General features: G+C 46.4%; 1 protein-coding gene and 2 long non-coding RNA genes across 3 annotated transcripts in view; 1 reads left to right on the forward strand and 2 right to left on the reverse strand.

Annotated features, from left to right (window-relative positions):
* The window catches only part of LOC140216761 (uncharacterized), a 275,100-nt gene that overhangs the window by 176,380 nt on the left and 75,386 nt on the right, over positions 1–23,334 (reverse strand). The gene's annotated exons all lie outside the window — the stretch shown is intronic.
* Positions 1–23,334, reverse strand: part of LOC126538461 (uncharacterized) — a 146,377-nt gene that overhangs the window by 102,013 nt on the left and 21,030 nt on the right. The gene's annotated exons all lie outside the window — the stretch shown is intronic.
* Positions 6,713–8,643, forward strand: LOC129386475 (uncharacterized). The gene is made up of 2 exons (XR_008613849.1): positions 6,713–6,763; positions 8,316–8,643. It is a non-coding gene; the product is annotated as an uncharacterized lncRNA (long non-coding RNA).

Consider the following 23,334-nt stretch of genomic DNA (forward strand, 5'->3'; position numbering starts at 1 on the left):
AACACTTGCTGCTGTCCACCCCCGAACGGTCCAGGGGCTCACCCGATTGGTCTGTTTGGGTGGGAACTCGCGTTCCCTCTCTCCTGGCGGCTCAAGCCGACCAAGAAGCGGCAACGCAGGGAGACGCTCTCGGACAGCGAAATGGTGCGTACTGACTTCCGATTCTCCCGGTCACTCCTTTGGCTGGCCGGTCTTGCCAAAGGTCCTCAACCCGAGGCAGTTTCGTACCAATTCGCTGCTCCTGTTCTGAAGGCTACGCCAAAGAGACACGGCTCACTTGACGTGCGCGGTTGTACTGCGCCAAGTCGCCCTCGGAGGCTACTTTGAGCTGAAGGAATGTTGCCCTGGTAGCGCGGCCGTTGGGAGCCATCCTCCCGTATAGCGGCATGTTACCGCGTTTTTGAGACACTGAGTGTCACCCTTGACTTGCGGGAGCTTCAGCTCATGGGCCCCGCGCCGATACGGGTGTAACAGATATCCTGAACGCCAAGGTGGTCGTATAATAAACGCCTTCCTTTACTCTGGCCCTTCTTGCGGCGCTCTGTTTCGCTCCCAGAGGAGACGGAACGAGCGTCCGCTTCGGGCACACGCTACACACGCGGCTGAGCTGATCGTACCCCCTGAGGGGCTCGGATCCTCGGACCCGCGCGGTGGTCTAGGTGACTTCCGGCGGAGCACTGCTATAGATGGAGACCACACATTTCACTCGTAAATTTGATGTGCAACAGGTTGCACGTCAGGACAATGTTGACTCTTTGTGACTACATTTGGCAGAACCCATCATTGTGATTTGCTCTTTCTCTCTATTGAAATTAGGAGTCTATTTATTGCAAATAATAAAAAATCTCTTTAGATGCCGCCAATGCTTCTGCCCTCAAAATTCTTGAGAGGATTGCAGCAAATGGGAACAATTCCGACTTGGACTTGTCAGATTCGGAAGATCCCTCGGATGGTGCAGAAGCGAATGAGCAGTGCGGCCGAATTCTAGGTAAAATTTCGTGCATGTCGTTCATTTTAAAATTTTACTGCATCCCACTTCTGTCCCCATATATCAATTGTTATATTTAGTGCAGATGAAGAAGAGCATGACTGCCGCTATGATTTGAACACCGATGTCGATAACGGTGTTTCCAACCCAGTCATGCCATCTCGCGAAAGGTGGCCTCGGAAGCAAGTCTACGCATCCGTCCTTCCCGACGTACCTGATGTACCGTCGTCTACGGCCGACGAAAGAGATGGCTGGTTTGCAAATCAGTACTACACAAGATACATGGATGAGCAGGCATTTCAACTTCTCTACGAAATGACTGAAGTTTCGTACCTCCAGCGCACAGGACGGTCGATGAACTCATCCCCTGGGGAAATGAAGGTATTCCTAGGAGCTACATTGCTCATGAGCTGCTTGGGTTATCCTCAAGCGAGAATGTAATGGAGCCAAGGAACGCGTGTCGCCACAGTAGCCGACAAAATAACCACGGATCGGTTTTTTCTCATCCGGTCGAACCTCACGGTCGTCAACGACCATGCTGTTTCCGACAAAGATAAAGAAGCCAATCGGCTACGGAAAGTCCGTCCTCTTCTTGACATCATTAGAAACACTGGCCTCACTCTGCCGCGCTCACCAAACATCTGCATTGACAAGCAAATTATTCCCTTCACCGGTAAGTGTCCAGCGAAGCAGTTCATTCCTGGGAAGCCCAACCCCAGGAACCAGACCTGAAGAACTTTATCTTGGCAAGCCCTCAAAGCCTTGTCTTAGATTTTGAAATCTTTCATAGAAAAGGAAGGCTCGCACAAAAGAAACAACATGGAATCATTGCTGCCATTGTGCTGAAGCTTGCAGGGACTTCACCGTGTGGAAGCTCGCTGTACTTCGACAGATATTTTACAGAAACGCATCCTCTTGAGTCATTGGCTGATAAGAATCTCAGGGGGACAGGGACAATCATGAAATCATGGCTTTCGAAAGGGCTCAAGAGGTGACCGGGAAATGCGTACGGAAGGTCGTGGGACAATCTCTCAGTGTGTTGGCACTGTCTCTAACATACGCATCACGAACTGGTATGACAACAAACCGATCGTGTTGGCCTCCACCCACGTGGGCATGGAGCCTGTGGATGAGAGCACACGATTTTCAAAACAGGAGCGAAAGAAAGTGGCTGTCAAGAGAGCAGGAGTTGTTGCAGAGTACAACACTTATATGGGGGGTGTTGATCTCTGCAACAGAATGCTGAGCTACTACCCCAGTACCATGCGCACAAAGAAGTGGACGATTCGGACCCTCGTCTTCATGATGGATGCCGGAGTTGTGAACTCTTGGCTGCTTTACAAGCAAGACCACCGAGAGCTGGACACACCGAGGAAAAACATCATGCAACTGCTGGACTTTAAGCTCGCCCATTTTCTGCTTGCCTCTGACAAGGGGTTTGCCTCAACTGAAAGTGACTGCAAAGCCTTGCAACTGCAGAAGCCAGCAGTTGTGCCACTTTTGTCACCATCCGTGCACACACTGATCGTGTCACACATGCCAGGGCTCGTGGACCAAAAGTCTGCAAGCAGGGGTCAGAACCCTGGCTGCTGCGAAAGGACCAAGTTCCAATGCTGCAAGTGTCACCTATTCTTGTGCTTGACAGCTGGCCACAACTGCTTCAAAGTATTTCACAAGAAATGAGACCAGAGGGGTCAATGAAAGCGTGTTTATGACATCATGTTCCATGTTTTTTTTCGACAACTTAGTCCCAGTGTGCAATATATTGCACATCTGATTACTTTTCAATGAACCATCATAGAAAATAAAGATTGACATCAGAAGTATCTCTGTACTCTGATAAATTCAATTATTTAAAAAAAATTACTGGTTTTTAGTACGTCATGTCTAGGGTCTCAGGAGGTTACTATGCAGGCTACACATGGATTTTGAACCGGCATTATTCATCATGCCCTGTTTTGCATTTACCCAGTCTTTAGGCATATTTCTTTTCTTCCACTTGCATCTGTGCAGTATGATTGCTTTGATTTGGTGATATTTTGAATTTGTTGTTTAATATCAATATTGAAATTTACTTACTCTGTCCACACATGCCTCCTTGGCATATTGAAATAAATGAGCCCTTTGTCGTGGAAAAGAAATAAAATTCTGGCTCAAATGCCTCAAACGCTATATTACATGATAACTTTGAACATATTGCAGCTGTTCAGTATGCCTTGTATGCCACTTCACAAAATACATTCTGGATGTTGCAACTGAAGCACAGCGTTTTTCAAGGTTGGCCATTCATTCCAATTTAGTAAATCAGACTGCTGTGTGTATTTTTGCCAGGTGTAGTTCACTGATGCATTTGACGTTAATATCTATGATAATGGCGAAACTTTCGCTCTTGGTGTTTCGCTCACTGTGGTGCTATGTGCTCAGCATTTTTTTAGTTGTTTAAGGTATTGCAGTTCATTATAACATCAAATGGTGGCTGAGAGCTGCTGAATAACTACACATTTGTTGCCCACACAAACTAAAATATTATGTTGCAAGCTTCCATCATAGCGCAGAGGTGGTTATTTGACTGCCCAGGCAGAGGTCACCGCACTTGCTGCAAAGGGTCTGTTTGAGTACCAACAGGTAGTTTCACCAACTCTTGCCATGATAGTCATGTACACCACCATTGTCATCAGATGCCTACGCTAGGAAGGGTCATTGTTGCCATTGCAAAGGGGTTCCAGTGACTACCAGGAGGTACTTGCATGGACCACTGAGGTAGTCGCATCAACTCCTGCTCTGGAAGTAGCACACACACCTCAGTACTCTTTGAAAAAGAGTCACCGGTACTATGAAGGAGTCGCCGGTACTGTGATTCCAAGAGAGTCCATGTTACCACCCAAAAGGTTATCCTATGTGCAACGAGCAGATGCATCTCGAAAAGAGTTGGTAGAGACTCTTCTTTTTAAGAAAAAAGAAGTGTACTGATGCCAAGCTAGTGCGGAGGATCGACTGTGCTCCATTCATCGGGATGGCCACACCGTGATCCTGTGATCATCGGACTGCCTCTGTGACCACTGACTTCAGACATTGTTTTTGCATGTGCTGCAGTGTTTCATTGAACCCTTAGCGTTTCTATGTGTGGTTGGTAATTCCTCTTTATCAGTGCTCTGATTGCGAAAAGTAAGAGCGTAGCATACAAATAGTTTTAGGATTAGTAGACTCAGACAACGTGGCAGACAAGAGCAAAATGTACGAACAGCGCTTCAGAGACTGCTGAGTTAAAGAGGATAAATACAAGGAGTGGCTCATGGCGATATCAAGGTGTTCTTGCAAATTTCGAAAATGTACTATCGAGGCAAAGAAAGCGAGCATTGATAAGCACACCACTCGAAGGACTTCAGCAGCTTGCTGCTATAAGTGATGTCATGCCACGTGTAACACCCAAGTCTTGTGCTGCAAGCAGAACCCACCCTTGCTCTTTTTGCTGCTGAACATTGTGCGATGAACACCGTCGACAACTTGGGAAAAGCTTGCAAGCCGATTTTTCAAGATCGTCCAGGTCATGTCTAAGATCAAGAACGTCTTTGGACTGCGTTTTCAAAACTGCTGTGGGAAGATATTGCCGAACAAAAATACAGCGTTCTGAACGACGAGTCTACCAATATTAGTGTCGTCAAGGTCCTCGGCATTATCATGCGGTGTACAGGAGAAAATTTGCTACTGACAACTTTTGATCTGTAGCAAGTAGAAACAGCACCGTAACTATTCAACATGTCTTGTTTACATGTCAATAACCATTCAGAGCTGAATAAGGGCGTAGATCCACTCTTTCCAAGGTCTTCAGCTTTAAAGGCACCAGAATAAAGACCAATGAACCTTTATGGGAAAATTGCAAAACATAGCTCGACTCACATATAGTTGACACAGAGGCTCCAGATCGAAAGTGGTTGCCGCATTCACTTGTACGCCCTTTGAGGCTGCTAGCTAATTGAAATGACAGCCATGTTCCAACTCACGGCATCCAGATAATTCAAGATGGCAAACTGCTGAATAAGTAAATGCAGCAATTGTGGTATCATCAGGCAAGAAGTTTTTATCACGTGAGTTCAAACAGCAAGGCGGCGAGCCCCAGTTTACAGCTACAAGCATAATAAGTGCAATAAAACATTGTTGCGATGGAGTCTGCAGCACTACGCCGACTCCGGACAAATACAAACACAAACTTACACAGGCTACATGTATTCTATTCCACAGCATAGAGATATATGCCCATGATGTGGGACCACACCAACTCTGTTCCACATCATGTGGAGTGTACATTACACAATGAAGAACACAAAGGAACAATGGGAGGCACTGCTGCCCAGCTCGGCCCATGACAACCAGCTTAGGCTTGTCCAAAGGGCAGAGAGGATGGCAAGGGCTAGTGGCGCCTTGGACTAGGGGTCCTGAGCCTTTGCGATGCCCTGCCTTTAGGAGCAACAGAATTTCCATGTGTGCAAATAAAGTTTATTCTCTCTCTTGTGTATGCGGCACCTGCTTCTGAGGCTTGCGACAAGATCTCCGCTTGTAAAGTGCACTCAGGGTATTCAAAGTCTACAGTGAAATCCATTGCTGTAAAAGATAACATGCTTCCACAAACTGGAAAGTGCAGTGTGGGGAACCCAACTGGAATAGCAATGCATTTCACAGCATATTTTCTGTTCCTAATGCTCAAAACTAGCCCTACACACACACAATTCATAACAAAAGGGTATTTTGTGAATAGTGGCCGATTTCATTTCTGCAGTTGCAACACATGCTATAAAGAAACGAGATTAAATTGGGATTTATGTGGCAAAACTATGATGTGACGAGGCATGCCATAGTGGGGGGACTGGATTAATTTTGACCACCTGAGATCCTTTAATGTGCATTTAAATCTAACTACCAGAGCATTTTTGCATTTCGCTGACATCGAAATGTGGCTCCGGTGGCTGGGATTGAACCGCAGAGCTCGAGCTCGGCAAGGCAATGCCATTGCCACTAAGCTACCATGACGGGTCCCTGCAGAAAATAAATTTCAAAAGTTAAAAAATGGTAACCAATATTCCTATTGACATGATGGTGTTCTGAAACTGATTTATCATGTGCTAAAGTGAAAAATAATATGACAGTGGCCGTTTTTAATATAGTTCACCACATAATTTTTGTTTTTGATAGCATTGCGGAGCATCCTATCTTCTAAAAAAATATTGAGGTGGCTGGTACTTGCAATTCACAAAGTCTGAAATTTAAAAGTTTCAAGTTGAAATTCGGTAACAGCAAGGACACCACATTTGTAGACACAGCTAGACACAGACACAAGCGCGCCTACACAGCAGTGGTGATAAATTATGAGGGAAAATGCACGAGTGCTACAGTCAACACGCTACACGTAGAAACCACAGAGGAAATAGCTATAGCGTTAGCCATAGACGAGGCAACCTAAAGTTTGCCCGCGCGGCACCAGCGCCGAATGCTCCCCTAGCGGACTGATGGAAGTTTCGAGGGTCGTCGCTGCGCGAGCGTGCGCCCGTGATCTGTTCGGCGGGAGCGCTCGTGCTGGCTCGGGCGTGTTGTTTTTGCGATGGCGAGTGCGACCTCATAAGCAAGGAAAGGTGGCACGCAATACTGCTGTATTGTTGATTGCCATAACAGCCTCGAAAACACGAAAGGTCGAACGCCGCCTGTGAAATTCTACAGATTTCCGGGAAAGTGGTACGAGAAGGTCAGACGACAAGCATGGATAATTGCAGTGCGCCGAGTCAAGTAAGCACCATACTTTCGTATTCGCGTGCAATATCGTGGCTGCTCGATGAAACGGAATAGTGATATGCCTGTTTTTAGCGCCCAACCGTTTGTTTAGTCATGCCGCGTTGTTGAATTGTGTTGACATCCGCTGCTTGTTAGCGGTAAATGCATGCGTGTTGCGACGCTGAGCTTGACGACGCGAGCTCGATTCCCGGCCACAGCGGCCGCATTTCGATAGGGGCGAAGTGCAAGAACGCCCTTGTTACCGCGTGCTTTGATTTTTGTGCACGTTAAAGAACCCCCGGAGGTAATAAGTATTCCTGAGACTAACCATTACAGCATGCCTCATAATGATTTAGTGGTTTTGCATGGTTTTGGCAGTTAAAACCCCCGAATTTATTTGATTCTACTGTGCCTTCACTCGCAATCGGCATGGACGAGCTTTAGAGAATTATTTCCATTTTCCAAACGCTGCAACTTAATTTACTAGTTGTGCAGGTAACGAAAGGGGACGCGCGCTAGTTTTGTCTGATAGCAGACAGCATTTAATGCAAGCCGCGGTCGTCGCGTGCGTCGGTAAGCGGCAGATCGAAAAGCAGCCGATCGAGACGTGCGCGTTATGTTTGTTGTTTGGCCATGCTTTCTAAGTTCACAATATCCAAGCTTGCTTTAAGGCAATTACCACCTTGCACATTCTTGCTGATTCACTCTTCCTGCCAAAAACCTTCGTTTCCTGTAGTAGCCGGCCATCGGTGCAAGCTTACTTTAGCTGTTCGCCCGACGAGGCACTAGATTTGCTTTGGTGAGGCATGTATCTCTAATGCTTGCGCTCGTGCTGTTGGTCCTAAGGCCTGTTAACGTGGTCTGGGTTCATTTCGCGGAGCAGTCTGTACGAGCCGATCCTCATTAGCAGTGAAAACGCACCTTGCTGATTAATGCGATGAGTTGCAATGACTCCAACATCTGCATTGAATAAGGCATGATATACACTAAATATTTTTTGTAGCATGATTCAAAGCAATATGCGCCTATGTAGTATTTAAATTGTTAATTTTGAGCAGATGTGTGTTTTGGCTGTTGTGTTCTAGGATTTCGTGTATCCTGGGAAGGAAACTGCTTTAGTGTTCTGGTGAAGCAGCGTACTGACCAGGACAAGGCAGACACACACATCAATACAAGACACTCGCTGTGCTTGTGTCTCTCCTATTTGTACTGGTCAGTGCACTGCTTCACCAACACGGTATGATGATTAATCACCAACTCGCCCAACTTCCCACATTACTGCGTTAGCTTTATAATGCAGTTCTCTTCGTGCCACGCAGTGACGTTATTGGGGCAAGAAATAGGCATCACAAGTTACAGGCACTAGCATCTCCGAATCACCATGTATTAAAGGCATGTACAGTTTGCCAAAAACAGCTTAATTTGTGATTTGCCTGAACCTAAGCCTGAGAGTGTATAATGAGCTATAGGCTAGGCCACGTTGTTGAAGGTGGGAAGATGGTCTCTCTCGTTAGTAACGTTCCATGCTCATTTGTGCCTAATACATGTGTTCTTTCTGTGCTCGCAGTGCTGATGACACTCCCTGGGAGCCATCCAAAAGCATGCGAATTTACAAAAACAAGCAGGCTTTGCGAAGCAAAGACATCGATAACGCTTGCCGTTGTTCGCTGACAGCTCCGCGCAAATCAGAACGAACACAAACGTGTAATTTACTAATGCTCCAGCCAAGAAATTTAGCAGCAAAAGGGGGAAGCACAAAATGAGAGCAGCCGTGTGCGTGCACTCAGCCACCGAGGAAACTAACGGCAATCGTCACCGTCCCTCCACATCTCTGCAAGTATGCATGACCGCTTTGTGCCTGCATCATATAGAAATAAAGTGGCTAAACTTCTGAACTTGGTGTATACCTCTAAATCGACATCGTATACGATCTTGGACACCTGTGACACGCACTTGGCTTTCACTGTCACATCACCGTCCACGATTTGTTGAAAGCCGTACACGTGCGGAAGCAGACGCTCCCCTTTCGTGAGCTTGCCGCCACGAAAGAATCTGTCCGCGTTGGCAGCCTTCTTGAAACCGCATTGCAATCTCTGCGTCGCTGTTGCGCAAGCAGGCGATCTGCCGCCGTCGAAAACTGAGCACCGTGAGAACGAGCAGCGAAGAAACACGCGGGCGAACCGGTGTAAACAAAGCGGAGACCGCGCCACGGCACGACCGCGCTGCATCACGTTTCCACATTGGGGGCGCTGTCAGGAGGCGCAGTAGCGCCGCCTGGCCATGGTTTTCTCGTCTATAGCACAAACACAAGCGGCCATAATCATCAGCGATTCCCCAGACGGTGATACGAAACAACGGTCAAATCTCCCCAGAGGCACTACGACTCCTAAAATTAGGTAATAACCCCGACAAAAGTATTCATCTCATCTGGACACCCCCTCATACACTACCAGACAGGAGCAATGAGGTGGAGCACCACATGGCTCGAGAGCTTACGGACCGAGCCTTAGTTAGCCCCACCTCACCAACTACGGATGAGAGGGAGTGGGAAGATCGAATGACCAGATTTCACGAAATTACACAATACCATAGATTGCAGTGGCGCACACTCCCGCCGACGCATCCAAAATTAAGCAAAAATCAGTCTGTCGAATGGCGGCAGTTACAGACCAGATCCTATCCGAGCCCAGCTATCACGCACCTAATACGCCAAGATTTAAACACGACTGACAAGTGCAGACACTGCGACTCTAGAGCCACCATAGAGCATATCCTATGGGAATGTATGGGTATAATACACAATAACGGTGATGCAGCCTCAAACAGCGACAGCCTCCACACGCGCTGAGAGTCCGCGTTACTCAGCTCGGACCTGCAGCACTAACTCTGGGCTGTCCAGCAAGCCGAGGAAGCAGCCAAGGGCCAAAAACCCTTGGCCGAAACTTAGGTGGGGTCCAGGCCCACCCCACCAAATCGCAGGGCGCTCAATAAGGTTATTTTAATGAATGAAGTTGGCACTGTGTTCATATTTCTGGTAATGTTTCTTTATTAGAAATACATGTTAAAATAACATTGCTGTCTGTTAGAAGAAACATTATTACCAACATTTCCTATTTTTCAGTGAGTGGCTGTCACTGTGGATCTTGATTTCAGCATCTTGTATCTTAAGATACACGATACATCAACCTGATGCATCAAAAATACACACTAATACACGGCTTTCTGAATGTATCATGATACATATACAAGATACTCAAAGAGTATCTTAAGATAGTATCTAAGATACTGCCCAGCCCTGGCCTTGTTGAAAAAAAGCCAACTGCTGTCACACGGCTCATCAGCTGGAGACAAGGCATTGGGTCATCCCATCCTAGACTGGAAGTATATTGCCTCCTTTCCAAGCCAAAGGCCAAGCAGGTCAGCTTTAAAACAAGCTGTCAGATTTTACTACATAACTAATAGTTTAGCTAAATAACAGTGAACTCAGAACATTATAAAAAGCTGACCCCCAAAATGGCAGCATGCAAACCAAGCCAATAAGCAGATATGTTGACCACACTTGCATTCCTTCAAGTAAGCCAGATGTGAATGGTGGCCAAATCAGTGCAGTTCGTATTTAGACCTAGTCCCTTTTTCAAGTGCTTGTAGTGAATAGCAAGCAATGCAAATTCTTTTGTAGAATTTCAGCAGCTGCACTGCAGTTCCAAGGAAATTCAATCGTATGCAAAAGTGCAGAGCAATGCATGTAGTGCAGTGTCTGCTGATGACGAAGTGATTTGGGGCTGTGGCCTCAACATTGAACTCGTTCGTGTGCTACTTTATTTGTGGTGGTGCAGTTTTGCAACTCCAGCTTTTTGGCATGTGTACTTGGCAGTGTATCTGTCTTCCGATTGGAACCACATGTCTGAAGGTTACTTTCTATGTAAATACGTCTCTACTGTCTCGTAAGCAGAGCAAGAAAGTCCCTTTCACAAAGTCCTCACCACCAGTATTCCATCACCGCTAAGCCAATCTTCCTCTTACACTGAGGTGCGCCTTGTTGCAATCATTGAGACACCTTGCCGGTTTCGGTAGGTTGGGCTTTGGTGAAGGTGTTATTTTGCTTTGTGTGCGGCAAAGGAAATGTCAATAGATGTGCCGTTGCTGGACAGGGAAGGATATGGCGAGGCTTATCTCGACGGCAGCACCGATGGCGACACAACTTATCACCCCCAGCACAACAATGGTCAGATGATTGTAGATGGTCTCCATGTCTCCAATATCCATGCTCCATCTCTTATGATGATGAACTGTGGCCTGGTTCCAGTTAACGTGTGCCCTGCCCCACAATGGCTTTCATGAATAAGCACGCAAGGTTTCCTGCTTGGCTTCGACATATACATATTACTGCTGGATATATCACTTGATTATCACAGCAGGTTATGGCATCGAGAACTCTGTGTAGGAGGACAGTCCCGAGAACTGTGAATGCCATTGCTATGGAATTCACCGAAATGTCATTCCAAAGGTTAGACGCCACTGCAAACAGAGTGGTTGAGCAGTCCTGTAGACTTGAGCTTGGGCATCAGCATCAATCAGTTGGCAACTGTCCTCAAACAGCTTCACTGAAACTCACAAGTGAGCACAGAGGCCCACAGCAGCTGTAGAGATTCAATGAGAGGGAGTGGACTACCATAAAGCAACGCCGCGCCGAGGAGATGGACGAGGAATGAGCAGCCAGGCTGGAGTGAGAGCTGGCTACTATAAACCAACACAGTGATGGAAAAGCTGCTACAATTACGCCAAGCAGGTACAGTTCATCAAAGCTGCTACAGCCATGCTACAAATGAGCGAAACTGCTCCAAAGCTGTGCCAAGGCGTGGCCTTCGAGATTACCTGGCACCGCACCGTGCAATCTCAGAGGCCACAACTAAGAGGACTTTCTGCCAGTGCCAGGCGGCAGTTACCACCAACCCTATGTGCAGAGAGCCTTTGCATCTTCTGCCATACAAAAATCGAGCTAATCCAATACAATCCAGTGCACGAGTTGTGAGTAGAGAAACGTTGCACGATGAAGCACTTAGCGCGTTCAGCATGGCATTGGTAGTGTCATGGCACGCAGCAATCTGAAAGGTAGGCCTCTGCATGTTATTAGCTGCTTTGCCATGTAGCACTAGCAACCATTTACGGTGCAAGCATAGGCACATTGTTTTTGAGTGACAGTGCAAGAAGCTGGTTTTGCCATCACGGAGGGTAATCTATTGCCAGTTCCTGGCCAGCTAGTTAGAATCATTGGTTTTGACTACGCCTACTGCTGTAGCGACCCCACATTTTGTCACTGTTACTTGCGGAAGCAGAAGTGTACCCAGTAATGCTCACTTCTCTTTCTGAGGTAACCACTGAGTAGGAATACCACTGGCATGGTGTGTGGCAAAATGCCAATACATAAAAAAACAGCACGTGGTGGTAATAGTGCACGTTAGGCAAGCTGACTGCAAAACGCACCTGCTGAACATGCTTTTACCACAGAAACACATCATAACATTTTTGCAAAAATTTCTGGCTTTCAACATGCTTTTTAACACGTTCACTGCATTGAGGATCACTGGTGGGTCACAGCCAGTGCTACTCCTACGCGGCAGCAAACTTGCTGCCGTGCATCTGCTTGCTGCTGCGATAACTTTATGACACTTGAACGAAGAGGTATGATATTTTTGCATGAGGTTATAAATAGCCAGACGAATACTTCTCTGATGTTAAATTCTATGACCCACTTAATACCCTAGTTACACGGGCATGCTAACCACAGTTATGACACACCTCAGTTCCGGCTAACCGAAGTTACACCCAGTTAGACGGAAAGCCTAATTGCGGTTATTCCACTAACCATAGTTGCTGCAAACTGAGGTTGGCCACCTCAGTTAGCTCAGGTATACGAGGCTAACAGACAAGATGGTGGCACACATGTAGATGGATGAAGGCGGCACGACTTCAATGAAGGTGACGATCGAAATGTTTTCCCAAAGGCCTGTCAACTAGTCTGTTGCAACAACAGTCGTTGATATGCATTTAGGAAGATAATCTTTCCGCGCTGCGTTCTGACACGCGTAATGCGCGCATTTACAAACAAATGACGCAAGCCCTAAATGCACGCCTGCCTGCCGGCGAAGTGCCGTACACGGCCAAGCAGCTATGCCAGAAGCTGGAAAACTTAAGCAAGCAATACCGGTGAGTACGGACACTTCACTAATCACGTTGTGATAGTGTATAGCGACTGTGTTTGTGCGTATGTGACGGCTAAATCCGATGTGTAAACTCAATAGCGTGCAAAATGAGTGCTCGCACGCTGCGCCTGCCGGTGCAGTTGGGCCTAATTTTATGTGTGTGTCACACGGCACACAATCGATCGCGGTCGAGTCTGATCAGGATCTAATTTCTCTGTCGCAATTGGCTCCTCTGCGAAAGCTATGGGAGTGTCAATCGCGATCGGGAATTTCAGTCCGAATCGTGCTCAGTCTTGCTCCAACATAAGATTTGGATGGGCCGAGGCACCGACAAGGCGTCTTGGATCCGGCCTTAGTTGAAACATGATAATGCATGTCCTCGCATGTTCATGACACGGTGATTCTATTGTTTAGAAAAGGAAGCTGGCCAGCAAAAATCAAGCGACTCATGCTGCGTAACCGCGTGCCCATTTTATTCTCGGCGTCACTGCACGTTTGCTGACCGTTTTCTTACATCTGTTTGACTGCTTCAAAAGATAAGGTAACAGGCTTCACAAAGTCTGCGTTCCTTCTGAGTTCACACTAAGCATTCCGCATTGTATGCTTTGTTTATGGGCCCAAAAAGAGACCATGTGAAGAAAGGTCATACATAAAAAGTCTGTGTGGGTTCTTCCGTCATATGTCTTTTTATGCGACCCAAAGTGATGTTTAGCAGAACTCACGAACTTGCCCAAGAATTCCGATTGAGCTATATTAACATTGTACACATTCTCAGTCCGCCGAATGTTCAAGTGCATCACAGTATTCTCTTCCTTTCTGTACCTTTTCTGTGCACAGTTCCAGAGAAGTGGGCAATATGTAACTTGCGAAAGCAGTGCCAGTCTGTGCTCAATTTTTTATATCTATAATAAATAGCACTGTAATTCCTTTTTCCCCTAATAAGGCAGGCAATTCTATTAAAAGTACATTTGCATGCTGTGAGGAGTTTTGTACACTAAATGAAATTTTCTTTTAGGAAGCTGAGGCGCACTGGCACATCAACAGGCTCGAAAGGTGTTGAGAGGCCTTTTTATTGGCAGTTACTCCTTTCGGACTCGCGCGCGGCACTGTGTATGCTGGCGAAGGATTACCTTGGACCTCCGTTGGTGCAGCGCGTCGGCTCAAAGCTCCGCCATCTCGTCAGCCAGGGCTGCAATGTGGCGTTGCAATGGGTTCCAGCGCACATCGGCCTTCAAGGGAATGAAGCCGCCGACACTCTCGCAAAGCAGGCTCGCTCCTTGCGCTTCCCCCTCGCCACCTCGGTCAGCGGCTTCGACGTGGCCAAAACAACCATTCTGCGAACGCTCCGTGCGCAGCACCCGGACCAGCGCGTCGCCGCAGGTACGTCACTTCGACTCCTCCCCCGCGTGGGCTTCTCCCGGGTGGACCGCTCTTTCCTGCTTCGCCTGCGCGTCGGCTGCTACAAGACGGCTGCTAGAACACACAGGCTGCAGGGAATTGGCGGCCCCGTGTGCAGCAACTGCGCCGATTTGGAGACGCTCGACCACTTGCTACTTCACTGCCCTGCCTTCGATGTGGAGCGCACGGACTTGTGTACAGTCTATCGGCGACTGGGACTGACTTGCGATACGGCGACCGCGCTGCTATTCCCTGCAGCCCACTCGTCCATCGTGAAGCACGCTCTTTCGGCACTGCTAGACTACTGCAATGCGACGCACTTGAGAGCGCGGCTCTGAGCCCCGCACTCACTTTTTTTTCCCCTTGCCACGTTCGTCCTGTCTTTCTCTCCTTCATCTTTTTCTTCCCATTCCCCCCTTCCCCGTGCAGTACTGTTGAGGTGTCCTCCTGTGAGAGACAGGGCGCTGCACTCATCTCTTCTGTCTCCTTTTCTAAAATCACTTCACACACATTGGCAGTTACACTCATCTTTGGGGACGCTTCCTGTCAACGACAGTAACCTTGTGGAGGAGAGTGCGGAGGTGATTTGAACTGTTCATCATTACAGTACTATACATAGTTGGTGTACTCACTCATGAGTACTCTCACTCGTGCTTGCACCCACTCATTTCACAGGACTTAGTACTGGTGTTTGATTGGAAGTGAATAGGATGAATATTAATGTGTGCTAGTTACAGTATGAATGAAATTCAGTGACGGTGATTCTGAGTGGACCAAAGTATTAACGGGGGTGAATGTTGGTGAGTGTGAGTTAGTGCATGTATATGAGTGAGTGTCAGTGAGTGCGAGCAGGCGCAAGTATGAGAGAATGGGTGCTAGTAAATGTGAATTGACTATGAGCGCAAGTCAGTGCTGGTGAGCATGACTGGGCATGAATGTGAACTAGTGTCATTGAGTATGCAGCCTGCAAAAATAGTTTCTACATGCAGTATCGCATATTGACACGTGTACTTGTCTTCATCGGGCGGCACGTTTCACCGCCTAACAAATGTTATCGCACAGCGCAGGACGCGCTTGCATGTGTGGGAAGTTTCTGGAATGTTATCGATGGTTCCATCCACTGTCTGTGACCGAACCTTGTGTAATCTGATTGCATGTGTGGACGCGAATAATGCAGAACTTTGTGGAAGGTGCACGGGTCCCAGCGATTAGTCTGGAACATTCGACGATTGATGTATAAAAGCCGATGCGCTTGACCCATTGATCAGATTTTCGCTGATCGCCGACTGTGTTCGCCGCTGTCGCCGTTCTTTGAGTGTAGCCTGTTTTTGAGGGCACAAGTTCGCCCAATAAAACGCTAGTTTCGTCTTTCTCGGTTTGGCTGCTTTCTTCACAGTCACTACCACGTGACATCGCATATAAAATAGTACTTTAATTGCAAGTTTACAACAAATGTACAGGGGCTCCTGGACTAAACGGATGCAACTTTGCTTGGCAAGGCACACAGCAATACAAACAATGTGCCTCAGAGTATGAGCACAGCGACAAACAATGCCAGCGCAAATTATAATTTATTAATATAATGTGAGAATATTGTAACACATCTATGCACTTTAGTAACTTATGATTCAATTAGACATTTCAATAGGTTAACTCATTTCCCGTCATTAGACGCAACACATTCAAAGGAGAAACAATAAAAATAGCTACTTATAGCACATTCACTTCGTTGAAACATGCACCTCGACTGTGGGGAACAGTGAACCACATCTCCCTGAAGTTGTAGGTACTTCATTATGCATTTTTGCACAAATGCATTAGAGCGTACGAATTTAAGTGAAAGCGCACACAAAAATCTTAAGCTGTATTATATTTTGAAAGGAAGTATTATTAATCAAATTAAATATGGCATAGAATGTCCACGCATGTGTAAGCAGTAGATAGCACATTTGTCGTATGTGAAGAGCAGAAATGTTTTTCTCAATGTTGCAGGATTATACATATCTGTGAATGCAGTATGTTAAGTGGCACTGGAAGTGAAAGAGGAAAACGGTCATCCACCTGACTGTAGCACGAAGTTGCATAGAGTTGATGACAATTTTTCCCATTCGTAAAATTTTGTACACCTTGCGGGCTTCTGCATAACTAGCTGATTTGCCAGAATGCACTTTGTATTGAAAACTTTCATTTGTTTTCAAATGTAATCGCTAGAAGCAGTAGTTGCCATAACTGGAGATAACTCTTGATTCTGACATGTAGCGTGCTGCATGTAACGTCATAACGCAGCTGGTTGGTCTACTGGTGTTCAAGTAGATATGCTGCTGATCCAGCAACTAGTTTGCAGAGGTGCACTTTGAGTTCACATGTATGCGCCGTTGTCTTTTCCTGTCATACACAAGTGCCAGAAGTTAATGAAGCGCCTGATGACGCTGAAGTCATCGCTTCATGGGAAGCAGAGCAAGATGAACATTTCAGGACAGGATGCATGGAAGGCAGCCCTGCGCCACCAAATGAAAACTGTAAATACCAGAATACTGCAACTCCTGCCGCCAGCTGCCCACCTGGCAGCAGAAAGCGAAAGCGGCCATCATCACTTTTGCAAGATGTGTTGACGCTGCACAGTCGCGCAGAAGAGAGGGCGACAAAAAATGCTCAGCAGTCCATTGAGCTGCGCAAAAAGTTTGTACAGCTCCAAAAGGAAGCAAATGAAATAAACAAGATCACCCTTGAGGTGATAAAAAACTATTTTGCATTTAGACAAAATAAAGATTGCATGGGAGGAACGAAACATGATCTTTGTTTTGCTTTCGTCAAACTCGTTCATAAAATACTCATTTTGGATGTCCCATACATCCACCTGTACTTGTTTGCACTAAATGTCTGAACCAGACCTATCGCTATTTTCTTCTGAACAGGCGAGGCAAAGTTTCACTCCCGAATTCATTCAGAAAGCCACAAGACAATATTGCTTTTAATATACAAAGCACACTGTGCAAATCAGCCTTTCAAAAAGATAGGTCCACCTATCGAAATGCCAGCCAGCCTTTATGAGGCACTTTATCCCTGTTTATACAACTTCTATTCACACAGTGGACTTCTATCTGTCGGTGCCTTTCTTGACTTTGTATATAAAAAGCAGTCATCTACTCCAGCCTTCTGTAGTCTACCATTCATTCACAATACAAAAAGATACAAAGAGTGGAGCCATAAGTGACACACAAGCGAGTACAAGAAAACCAAAGCAGACAGCACATTTACACTGCACGCTGAGTAATTTTCACAACACACTAGAAAAGTAAGGAGTAATGTCCATGGTTGGAGTAAGAAAACCTTCCTCATCAAGCACTGCACTCAAAGCGAGACCTTGCCTGTAGTAGGCACAACTTCTTGCACAATTCTCCCAAACTGTGCAAATGAAATTTGTGCAGCATATAGAATGTAGACTGGGTGCTTGTCACTGCCTCATGGTGTCTCCTAAAAGTGCGGTGACTGAAAACACTTAGCTGGTCCAACGTGCAGCAACATGCTTTGCAAGACAACCGACACCGCGTGGTGCGCCAGACTCCAGACAACTGTGTGGTGGAGACAATCGTCTCCAGACAACTGTGTGGTGCGCGTGCGAATGCGCGCCATGCGTTTGTGCATCCGTACATTCATACACGCAAATGTATACCCTTTTCACTCCGGCAGTATGAATGGGACGCAACAAGGACGACCGTCTCTGACAACAGGAGACGTTCCCTCTCGCATGCGTGCACGTTGGGCTCTGCCACATTGTGTTTGCGAAATCCGGGCGTCTACACTTCAGCGACACGACACAGTGTGTCTGGCACAGGCGGGCGCACTTCAACATCTTGGCATGCGAAGAGCTCCACTCCTATTTATCGTAGGCCAAAAGTTCCCATCATTCCTCGGCACGAGAATGAAAAACACGCATTGTGCATTCTAGGGGAAAAGAAAAGAAAAAGAAACCTCACACAGAGAATCAGCGGGGGTGCGTGCGTCTGCAGTGTTGCCTCTCTGCGCATGTGTTGAGATGGTTGCCGTGGAAACACGCGAGGTCTGTGCAGTTCGTGCAGTTGGAGCTGGCTGGAGTGTAGTGTGGAATTTTGGTTGAGCGTAGTGTGGCTACACTGAAACAGCTTGCCTATGTGAGTGCTGAGTATTGCACCCAGTGAATCGTCTCGGATCCCTAGTGAGTATTTTACATTGCACAGCTACTGTTACAGATAGCATATCGTCTCTTTAATAGCTATGCCGCTTTATTGTGACCCTTGATTTTAAATACGAGGGCCGTTTTTTTTTTCAACCTCCGATTGCTCCGTGCAGGCGCTACGCGGGCAGCAGAAAGCAGACATGCGCTGTAGGCAACTGCGCAGCTCTCGCACTACACACTCCGCCATTGTTGACATTCAGGCGTCAGTCGGCATTGTGCTACAGCCACGTAAACATGGCTGCCATTATTGTTGCTCCCGCCAAGTGTGAATTGCGAAGTGTTATTCGTTTTCTACAGGCTGAAGGCCATGGTGCTGCAGAAATCCATCGGAGAATGAGTCGAGTGTATGGCGAAAACTTCATGAGTGATGGTGTTGTGCGTGAATGGTGTCGAAATTTTAAAGATGGACGTAATGATGTGCATGATGAAGGGGGCCAAGGACGCAAATCTGTCGTTTCAGATGACCTGGTTCAACGAGTTGACAGAATGGTTAAAGAAAACCGCAGATTCACCATTACTGCTTTATCTACGGAATTTCCAGAAGTTTCAAGGTCTGTTTTGTACTCTATTGTTACTGAACGGTTACGCTACAAAAAACTTTGTGCACGTTGGGTCCCAAAAATGTTGACGGACGGCCACAAAACTCGACGAATGGCGTCAGCTCTGGAGTTCCTTGAGCGTTATCAGGATGAAAAAGACAACCTTTTGAAATCAATCGTGACTGGGGATGAAACCTGGATTCAATACGACACACCGGAAACAAAACGACAATCACAACAATGGATGCATTCAAATTCACCAAACAAACCAAAGAAATTCAAAAAAACCTTCAACAACAGAAAGACCATGGCTACTGTGTTTTGGGATCAACAAGGTGTGTTGCTTGCGGAGTTTATGGAGCCCGGAACCACAATCACTGCAGCTGTTTATTGTGAAACTTTACGACGTTTGCGTAGAGCCATTCAGAAGAAACGAAGAGGAAAGCTGACCGCTGGAGTTGTTCTGATCCATGACAATGCCCGTCCACACACTGCTGGAGCAACTCAACGGCTTCTCGAACGATTTGGATGGGACATTTTCGATCATCCGCCATACAGTCCAGACTTAGCACCCTGTGACTTTCATCTTTTTCCTGAACTGAAGACGTGGCTTGGTGGGAAGCGCTTTCAAACCAATGGCGACCTTCAAACCAACGTCAAGGACTACTTGAATTCATTGGCGGCAACTTTTTTTGAAGAGGGTATTGCAAAGCTTGTCCACATATATGACAAATGCCTCAATCTCTTCGGTGATTATGTCGAAAAGTAACCGTAACTGTACTAATCTTTTGGTAATAAAATTATTGTTTTAGATGAACTTGTCTTTTATTTATAGCCTATCGGAGGTTGAAAAAAAAAACGGCCCTCGTACACCGTGAGATAAGTATACGCTTTCTGGTAAGGATATCTGCACCTAACCTATAATCGAGCTGTGTTCATTTCGTGTTAAACTCAAACTGAGTCTTCAAGGCAGCTAAGTGGCAAGGCAGCTAAGTGACAAGCCTGCCACAGCGGCGCACCGAGGCATAAAATGTCGGCTCGCGAGAAGTGCCTGAAATTCGTGGTAGTTTTGGAGATGTCACAGTCAGGTGACGGGATTCAGCCTCGCATACATGCGGCAACGAAAGCAGGATGCTGAGATTCCGTGCCCTTTTCGAGCTACTGTAGCATCGTGTCAAAGCATTGCTGGGAAGGGCGCACGTTATGCGGCCGTGTCAGCGTGCGACGAACTGCTGTGCCGCTTGCTGGCAGCACAGATGCCGGATGCCACCACGGCGACCGTTGCAGCATCAAAACAAGGGCCACGCATAGTATTCTATAGTCAGTCGTACAGCTCCCTCCCTTTCTCCCTTGTTCAGCTCAGCCACCATAGTCCTCCATAAAGAAAGGAACAAAATCCCAATAAAGAAGGGCATCAGTCAGGGAGATACGATCTCTCCAATGCTATTCAAAGTGTGTTTACAGGAGGTATCCAGAGACCTGGACTGGGAAGAATTGGGTATAAGAATTAATGGAGAATACCTTAGTAACTTGCGATACGCTGATGATATTGCTTTGCTTAGTAACTCAGGGGACCAACTGCAATGCATGCTCACTGAACTGGACAGGCAAAGGAGAAGGGTGGGTCTAAAAATTAATCTGCAGAAAACTAAGGTTTAAAAGTCTCAGAAGAGAACAGCAGTTAACGATAGGTAGCAAGGCACTGGAAATGGTAAGGGAATACATCTACTTAGAGCAGATAGTGAGCGCAGATCCGGATCATGAGACTGAAATAATCAGAAGAATAAGAATGGGCTGGGGTGAATTTGGCAGGCATTCTCAGATTCTCTGGCACCGGAAGAAGACGATACGAGATGCCCAACCTGAGGAGCCGCCACGTGCGAAGTTTCGTCAACTGAAAATATTGTGAGCACTTCATGCATGCTGGCAGCTGCCGTAACTACTGCTTCAATGCAACTGCAAATGATCACCAATGCTTGTTTCTTGCCCTCGAGCAGAACAGGGACGTTGCCAACCAGCGAGGAAGCTCGCTTACAACAAATGGCTCCATTACAACACTTCACTGAACAAAGTGTACTGTGAGACCTGCCGCATTGCTTACACGATATGTGTACCTCTGCCTAACACATGGACGGACAAGGACGCTTTCCTTGCCTTTGTACACAATGGCTTTTTCGACTGGATAAAGCTTTGAAGAGATTTCAAAGCCATGAAGCCTCAAATTTCCACCGTGCACCCTTAGCAACTAAGTTATCCATGGAAAAGGGTGTGAATGTTGCTTCTAGCTGCAGTAAAGGAAAGAAAACGAAGGGTGTTAGAAAGGCACTGTTAGACGTATCCTCTCTGCAGTATTTGGCATCCCAAGGTCTCGTGGTACGTGGCCATTATGATGATGCAGAAAGCAACTTAAGGCAGCTCTTGGAGCTATGTGCAAATGACTTACCCGAGCCACAATCTTGGCTTCGTCTATCTGGATACAAATGGCTTTCTCCCGAGATTTTTAACGAACTGTTGGAAATGATGGCTCACGTAGTTTTTTGCTGGTTGACAAACGTGGGCCGTGATGCAGGGCATTATGCCGTGATAATGGATGAGGCGGTGGATATATCTGTGAAAGAGCAGGTATCCATTCGCTTTAGGATTGTCAAAGAAAAGTTACAGGAGTCATTTTGTGGTTTATATAACGCAGCAGACACGAAAGCAACCACACTTTTTGCCATCCTCAAGGACATAGTCTATCGTTTTAACTTGCCAATCGACATAACATGCCGCGGGCAATGTTACGACGGTGCATCAAAAATGCGGGGCTAGCACAATGGGCTCCAAGCGCTCATGCAGCAGAAAGAGCTCTGAGCATTGTATGTGCACTGTATGGCACTGTATTTAATCTTGTGTTGCAGGACTTGAGCCACAAAGTGATCATGTCTCCTCACTTCTTGAGCATGGTAAGTGAGCTCATAAGCTCTGTAACGTCCTCTCCTAAGTGTGTCGGTTTGTTTGAAGCGCTGCAAATGGTAGACAAAACTATTAATTTGAGAAAATTTTGTACCACAAGGTGGAAGCTCAGGGCTGCTTCTCTCCGCTCAGTCCTTCTTAATTATAAAGAGCTGATGGTATTTTTCACCAACCTGGCATATGACAAGCGGAAAGACATTGGAGTAAAGGGGAATGGATTCTTGAAAGTGTTGTCTAAATTCGACACATATTTCATGCTAGAACAGCTTGTTCTGATATTCTCGCAGTTGGAAACGGTAAATCTGTTTGCTTTTCTTTTTGATCTTTGTCTCCCTTTACCCTTTTCCCTGTGCATATTGGCAAACTGGATATGTATCTTCCAGGTAACCTCCCCACCTTTCACATCTGATTTATCTCTCTCTCTGCTCTTGAATTTTAGAGCAAGCGCATGCCAGTGCAATGCAGTATCTTTTGTTTTACTGTAGGACTGTATACACTGTCTTGTGGGAAAACGCTTCACACTGGCGTATGAAAAATTTAGTTGACATTCATTGCATTGCAGACCCACCCGTGCAGGAGTGGCTCTGTCCCCTTTCAAGCTCTTGCACTTCTAGACTGCCGAACACAAATGAACAGCAGCGGTAACTTTTGTTTAAAACTGTCCATGATGTGATGGCCAGTAACAATTTCAGTCTAATATTTTTTTCTTGAGTCACGGGACAAGACACGGCAAGGGCACCCGTTCAGCTTCAAAAGCTGTGCAGCTTGCCCAAGCTAAACAAATCCATTAACTTACTGGACTTCAGGAGACAAAAGTTCAGGATTTCAGACAGGCTTCTCTGCGACGCTTACTTAAACACTTTTTCTGGCATACCTCACTATGCGCATCTGAAAAAGACTGTTTCCTTTGCAGAGTATAATGAAGAGATGAATAAGATGGAAGCTTCTATAAGGAACAGAGTTATTCGTGCTCATAGTTCTCAAGCAGGCTATGTCATTTTTCTGCCTCAGTGCACTTTTTCAGTGTAGCATTTCGTCCACACAGGAATATTTTGTGCACACACTGCATCTTCTTGCTGCAGTGCTGGAAGCTGCCATTGAGTGGCTTTTAAAGGAGGCAATTTTAAACAATATGCCTCTGCAGTTTAAACAGCGTGCAAGAGTGCGAGGTGCTTTAGATTGTACAGAAATTCCAGTCGAAAGGTCTCGGTGTGTGAAATGTGAGCTAGTACTGACATATGCGCAGTACAAGTCAGCTTACACTGTAAAATTTCT

The sequence above is a fragment of the Dermacentor andersoni genome, chromosome 3, assembly GCF_023375885.2.
Source record: "Dermacentor andersoni chromosome 3, qqDerAnde1_hic_scaffold, whole genome shotgun sequence".
NCBI classification, from domain to species: domain Eukaryota; kingdom Metazoa; phylum Arthropoda; class Arachnida; order Ixodida; family Ixodidae; genus Dermacentor; species Dermacentor andersoni.